Here is a 7,132-nt window from a genome sequence, read left to right as displayed (position 1 = left end):
TCCGTTGTAGTCTAGTTGGTTAGGATACTCGGCTCTCACCCGAGAGACCCGGGTTCAAGTCCCGGCAACGGAAATATATGATATTTTTTATTTTGAAACTGAACCCATTGAGAGGTCAAACTACGTGGGCCCATATCTAGCTATCTGTTGAGACCCAATGGCCGCCGGCGCCGGGATTCCCATTTCCTCATCCTCGAATCATGCAAAAACATGAACCCCCACATGGCCGATACTGCGGGCCTCGATCAAACTAGTCGAGATTCAGGATAAGGACTACGGAGTATGGACTATGCTAGGCACGTAGGCCCACTGTCTTCCACCACCACGTGTCAAGAAAGCCAGACGTAGCCGAGAAGTTAGGTACTTCAATAATTCATCATTCTCTCCTCCATTGTAGCATTTGCCGAATGTCACTCCAGATTCCATAAATACCCTTCAACAGATTCAGATCGAATTTGGATTTTTTATCATTTGTTTACATCTCTGTTTATGTAATCTTAACATTCCTCTCTTTAATGGATACAATTCACTCTTAACATTTGAATCTTCAAAAATCCTAAAGATCATATTTATCTAATCTTTATTATTAAGTATTTGGATTTTTTTAGATAGATTTTTATTGGAGTATTCAAATTTTTTTTCGGATATCTCTAAATGAATACAGATATTTCTAAATGGATACAGAATTAGATCGGATTCGAAATTTCATTTATCCATTTACGTCCCTTCATTTATTTATTTTTTCTGATAAGGACATCCCTACATTTATGTGTCTAGACATGGTTGCCATGCCTAGCACATGACTAGGTGGCATTCTTTCTCCCAATTTAAAATCTCTAAATTATCATTTTTTAAATAGATAGGCCCCAAGGAGATTTGAACTCTCTAAATTATCTTTGGTTTCCTCCCCTCCCGTCCCGTCCCCTCCAGTCCCGTTCTGCCTTGCTACCATGGATCCTTTACACCTACATGTGACAGGCAACCATTTGTCTCTTTTGTTTTCATAAGTACCCCTCCTTACCTTGTCAATGACAATAATCGGATAGGTGGATTCCTCTCACATGTACATGAATTTTTATCCTCTCAATTACACTACCCATACTTACCGTCAAGTACATCTAATAGAGGGAGGTGGATCCCATGTAGACCCCATCTCAGGCAATGTGTTCGGGCAGGGGGTAGGATAGTCATTACTGTCTCCTCTGTTAGATGTACTTGTTCGTATTATTGAGAGGATAAAGATCCCATGTACATGCACCTCAAATTGAACTCCCCTCCCACATCCCCATATTTCAAACCCCTCTCACCACCTATAATTTAGCTAAGAAACAAGCGAGAAAAAAAGATAAAAAGGAAAAAAAGAGAAACGAGAGAGAAAAACCCAACCCTCATCAAACCACGATCAGGCGAGTCATTCATGGCAATATAGAGGATTATCTTACCTTGCTTTGAAACAAAAACTTCTCTTATATTGATGTGCATCTTTGATCTCCCTAATGAGTGCTTAGCCTGCATTTTCTGGTCTCTCATTTCTGACAATTCAAACATGGTGAAACATTTTTAGACAGAACTTAGAGTTGCAACTCAGGGCTCCTCTAAAACTCAGAAAACAAAAAAAATGCTGGTTAACTATGAGATATGAGAGGGATTTCAACCCTTGAGAGAAAAAAATACAGACAGAGAGACCCACGCTACAATATTTGCTTGAAAACAATATAAGATCCATCTCTGATCTTCGCTTGTTGTTGCCCATCTCTAATCCTAGTCCGCCGTTACCCGCTTTCGATCCTAGCAAGACCCTCATTTAATCCCCTGCAATCCACGTTATGATCTCACTCTTTCCTCCTCTTTGATATCTTTTTCTCCCTTAAACCCACCTCTACAATATTATATGTCCAATCTCCCTATCCCCAGTGCATCTCCTCTGTCATATCCCCTTTTCTCCGTCATCACTAGTAACATCATTGACATCCAATGGTGATTGATTATTATGTGTTTAATGGGGTTCGATCTAGTGTATGAGCGCTAGATTGGGCCAGCCTAGTATGGGATAGGTTAAAGGGCTTGATTTAACGCATTCCATTAGCTCTAGAGCTTTTGGCATATCAGTCAAGTACCGAACATTTCGTATCAGAATCGGGCATTACATCATGGGTTTGAGTCACGGAAAGGGTTACCTGGAGTAAAGTGAAAGCCGTCAAGAAAGGGCTACCTGCTACCAAGTAGAAACCCTGATGCAGAGTGGAACCGCTTCAAAAGGGCTATCTACCGCCTAAGTGAGAGTTGCCTAGGGTGAGAGTCTCTAAGAACGACGGCTACGGAAGCATGATGGCCTGTTAAGTGCCTAATGGGATTCGATCTAGTGTATGGGTGCAAGATTGAGCCAGCCTAGTAGAAGATAGGCTAAAGGGTTCGATTTGACACGTTCCATCAGCTTTGGAGCTTTTGGCGTAGTGATCAAGTACCTAACACTGATTAAGGTTGGAAGGCAAGGGTTTACACAAGTAAGAAGAGGTGATATCACCGTCACCATCAATAATCAAGGAAAAGAAGTCACAATCGTTATATACGGCTTAATTGGTGAGGGAAGGTGCTAGCAATGGTGGTGTGATTTGGCACTAACAACAACAACCAAAATGGATGATGACAACTTGGGCCTCTAGTATGTGTGTCACTGTTCAAAATAGATTTTTTTCTCAATGAATGACGGGGCATATGAGTTCATTTTTATATTAAATTTGTGTATGATGATATAATCTGTCATTCAGACGCCTTGACATATTCTTGGGATTAATAATCACTTATTATCATGTTTTCCTCTTTAAGAGTATTTTGGTTATTTTGTATAGATAATTTGGTGGACATATCAAGGGGCATGAGAAACTCATAAATTCATGGATACAAAGTTACTCAACCTCGAGGGATATTCATATCGTCAAAGTGGTTCTCGGATGACAAAATGAGGTATATATAAAGGATAATTAAGGTTGTTGGGACAGTTGTATTGAAATACAAATGACAATGGACGATGGGGAGAAATAGTAGAAGCAAGAACTCAGGGGAGGGGTAGGGAGATGTAGCGAGGTGGATGGTTTGATGAAGATGCGGGGGAGGGTAGAGGGTAGAAGGTAGAGGGTAGGGTGGGAGGTGGGAGGTGGGAGGTGGGAGGGGGGAGGGCGGGAGTAGGCGTGTAGATGGGGGATATGTAGAAGATGCATGAGGGGGTTGCTAGAAGGGAAAAGAAGATAGGGGAGAGTATCAAGGCTAATTTAAGGGTTTAAATTCTTGAAGTCAAAAAAGAAGTGAAAAGATTACTTTTCTGAGAAATTTAAAAAATAAATTTGGGACAGAGAGTTTGAGTAAATATAAAACAGATAAAAATAATTACTAATAAGTAGACAGGCACCCTCTCTCTCTCTCTCTCTCTCTCATCTTTACATGAAATGACTTTTATGTCTCATATGCAAGGAATCTTCTCTCGGTTCCTCATTGGTGTGCTTGCTATGCTCCTGGCTTAGACAGCTTTCTTCTTGATTAGAAATTTGGTCGGTCGATGCTTAATTAGTAATTTATAATAATTTATTAATCCCTAGATATAAGTAAGGGTATTTTAGTAAAAGTGCATTGATAGGGAGAGACCTTAAAGAAAAATGGGTCACTGGTTCAGCAGCTGCGCAGACATAAAAAAGCATGGCACACGGCATCATATCATACATCATCACATATACATCATACATACATCATACATGGGATTTTACATTGAAAGCTTTGCGGTTTATGTTCCAGCGCCGTCGAATACAAAAGTTGAATGGTTTTTACTCTCTTTCAAGAACCTGGTTTTTAGAGTTTCTGAGTGGGACCCGTGGGTGTTGAAATTGGGTCAAAAAACTGTTTTTGCATTTATTACTTTCTACAATATAACTGCACGATGGTAATAAGCATTGCAGTAATTCTACCAAAAACAAAAGAAACCAAAAAAAAAAAAACAAGGATCGTAGTCATAATATCTGGTTTTACTTTAGTATGACCACGAGTCTGCGAGTGAAAAATTATCCAAGGAAGCAAGTTTTGTATTTCTCACGAGATTTATTAATCTTCAGACTTTAATGCTGTGGAGGAGTTGATTTCAGCTCAAAAATAATCCTGAAATTACATTCAGAAACAGTCTCACCCAAAAGGAAAAATAAAAAAAAAATAAAAAAAAAGGTCCATACCAAAAGGACAACAATCATTCCACAGTGACCTCATCTTACCAAATAATTATGGGAGAATGTTCTCTGTGTTATAGCGTATACTGTACCCAGACACATGGGCAACCTGTATAGGGGGCAGAGTGGTCATTGTACCCACTCCCATATGCCTGGCGTGGCACAACCTACTCTGCGGCACAGAGAACAGCACCCCAATAATTATTTATCTCTAATCAACAGAAAATTTTGTATTTCATCCAAAAAAAATTGTCTTGTGTGCGCTGGGTATGTGGGTTTAGCCCCACATTAGGTATGTGCCTATGGTGTGTGTTATTTATATCTGTCATTCCACGGTCTTAAAAGCTAATTAACCTTTTGGGATTGATGTGTGGTTTGTATGATTACACTTTGTATCGAAAAATAGGCAACATGAGCTTGCATGGTGTGCTATTTGATTTTGGAGAATTTGACCCAATGTAGGGTTCTAGGAAGTGTATTGATATCGGCCAACATTGATAATGATTTTGGATCAATGATAGGGAGTTAAATGATCAAAATCCATGTTAGTATTGATATCTTCGGGGGCAAGAAATGTTTGATACATTCGATATGGATTGATATGTAATGGTATTGATTACGAAAATAATTGATACCTGATCTCATACTGTGAACTAAAATTATGGCACCATCAACTATTGTTCTTTTTTTGTTATAATTGACAGTTAAATTTGCAGTCGAGGACAAGGTTAAAAATTATATGGTTTTTATTCAAGTGATGGAATTTTTTGTATTACTTGGAGGTCTAATTTTTTTTCTTCTCGAGCACTTATTAAGGAGAAAATTTCTCATTACCCATCTCTTCATCCACCATAATGGGTGACCCTATGATGAATATGGGTGCTTGAGTTTCATCATTAACATTTTTTTTTGGTAAACAGTTTCATCATTAATTCATGTTCTCTATTGTATTAAGTTGAAACTATGTATTTCTCATTCCAATCTAAAATTTAGATATTATCGCTTAAGAGAGTATCTCTTCACCGTGGGTGAAAGAAAATTTGTTCGATAATTAATTGGTTGGTAACTAGTTTATATCATGAGTTCTTACTCACTAAAAAACAACCAAAGTTGAAAAATAGGTATTCGATCTTCTGTTTTTTAATAGGCCTAAAGGAGGAGGATCATTCCTATGACCTGATTTTTTTTTAGAAAAAGCAATTGATAACTAGCATTTTTAGCTCTATAAGGAACAAAAATTAAATAAATAAATAATGGATAATATAGTAAATCATCTTGCTCATTTTGTTTTAGATCGTATTTAATTCTAACATTTAAGATTCTTATGAGTGAAATAAAAATATAACATTTCTAGTATATGTAATGTTAGAAGAAAGAAAAAAAAGTCTCATATGGATTGAATTTAGTTTAACATATTTGGACTAAGAATTTAAGTTCTCCTCAATCAATGTGACATTGAATCATCTAAATAATGTTAATCACGTGGATGGCTTGGTTGCTTTCTCTTAGTCCCTTTTAGGGTTTTGTTCTCTGAGTTTTAAGATATTTAATTGAGAATTAATACTGTTTATAAACTGTGTCATTCTACATAACATTTGATCAACTTGATGGATTACTTTTTTTTTGGTAAACACTTTATGGATTACCTTATGACTTAAAGAATGAAGATTTGATTCATCAAGTCCCTGTCTTAATCATGTGATGCAAAATATAATATTATAATAGAGTTAGGGGTGGATGATATAAGATATATTATTTTGCAACTTCGGATGAGATGCGATGATCATCTGAATAGGGTGTCCAGCAAGTAGCAACCCTACAATGTGATACAGTGTAATGTTGATAAGGTGAGTAAAGGAAATCCTGGAATTAGTAGAGGGGGAGGCATTATTCGCAATCAGGATAGTTCTTTGTTAAAGCATTTTCTAATTATTATGGAGTTTGTATCAACTTGGAGGTGGAAATGAAGGTGTTTTTAGATGGCCTTCATATGTGTGCTGAATTGAGTTATATATATTGTCATATCAGCTCTGTTTCTCAAAATATTATGAGTTATACCACTCAGAGATTTTGCCTTTTGTGGATTTGTTGGTATTGGTTCCAGAAGGTTCTCTATTTTATTGATTTCCCTGGAGCAAACCTTTTTGTTTCGTTTCGAGAAAGAAATCGGGCGGCTAATTATGCTTGTATCTTTTTGACTTCCTCTACATTCCTTTGCAAATAATAAAGACTTTCCTCAAGATCTTTGTCGTATTATTTGGGAAGACACAATTGGACTTCCAGTTTTTCGTTTGTAATTTTGTTTTTTAGTTTTGTGATGGGAAAGGGTGAGGTGATTTGGTTTCAAGTTGAGAGTGATTATTTCTCCATGGGTTGGAGTAAGGTGTGTTATGTCCCACCCTCCCCCCCGCGCCCCCGGTTTGTTCTTATTGACTTTGTATCTTAATAAAAATAAGGGTAATTTACACATACCACCCCTGAGGTTTAATGAAAGTATGATTTTACCCCTCAGTTTTGAAAAATTCTATGTACCCCCCTGAGGTTTACAAACGTTAACAAATAAACCCATTCTGTCAGTTCATGACTAATGGTGTTAAAATCAAGGGGTAAAGTTACAAAAATACCCCATCAAGCAAGGGAAAAAAAAAAAAACCCTGCAACTGATCTTCTCCAAATCGATTGGGGAAGATGAGTTGCAGGTATCCTTGAGTCTTGGATGTGCCAGTGGAGCTTTGTCCTTTCATCTTTGTTAGCAACCCTAGTCCCGCCAAATCCCCAACGACGATGCCCACTATCGCTCCTGGCCTAAGCCCGCTTTGCCCTTGCTGTTGAGTGTCTTGAATCCCATTCCCGCTCGACCCACTTACAGGGGTTCAGTTTATAGCCTTGGGCGTCACTGCAATTGCCGGAGACGTGGCATCGGT

The 7,132-nt window shown here is 37.9% G+C and overlaps 1 non-coding gene across 1 annotated transcript; it reads left to right on the top strand.

The window, feature by feature from the left end:
* TRNAE-CUC lies at nucleotides 1-73 on the top strand. The gene has a single exon. It is a non-coding gene; the product is annotated as a tRNA-Glu (tRNA).
* Nucleotides 74-7,132: the final 7,059 nt, after the last annotated feature.

This window comes from Telopea speciosissima, chromosome 1, assembly GCF_018873765.1.
Source record: "Telopea speciosissima isolate NSW1024214 ecotype Mountain lineage chromosome 1, Tspe_v1, whole genome shotgun sequence".
NCBI classification, from domain to species: Eukaryota; Viridiplantae; Streptophyta; class Magnoliopsida; order Proteales; family Proteaceae; genus Telopea; species Telopea speciosissima.
This window is presented reverse-complemented; position numbering and strand designations above follow the sequence as displayed.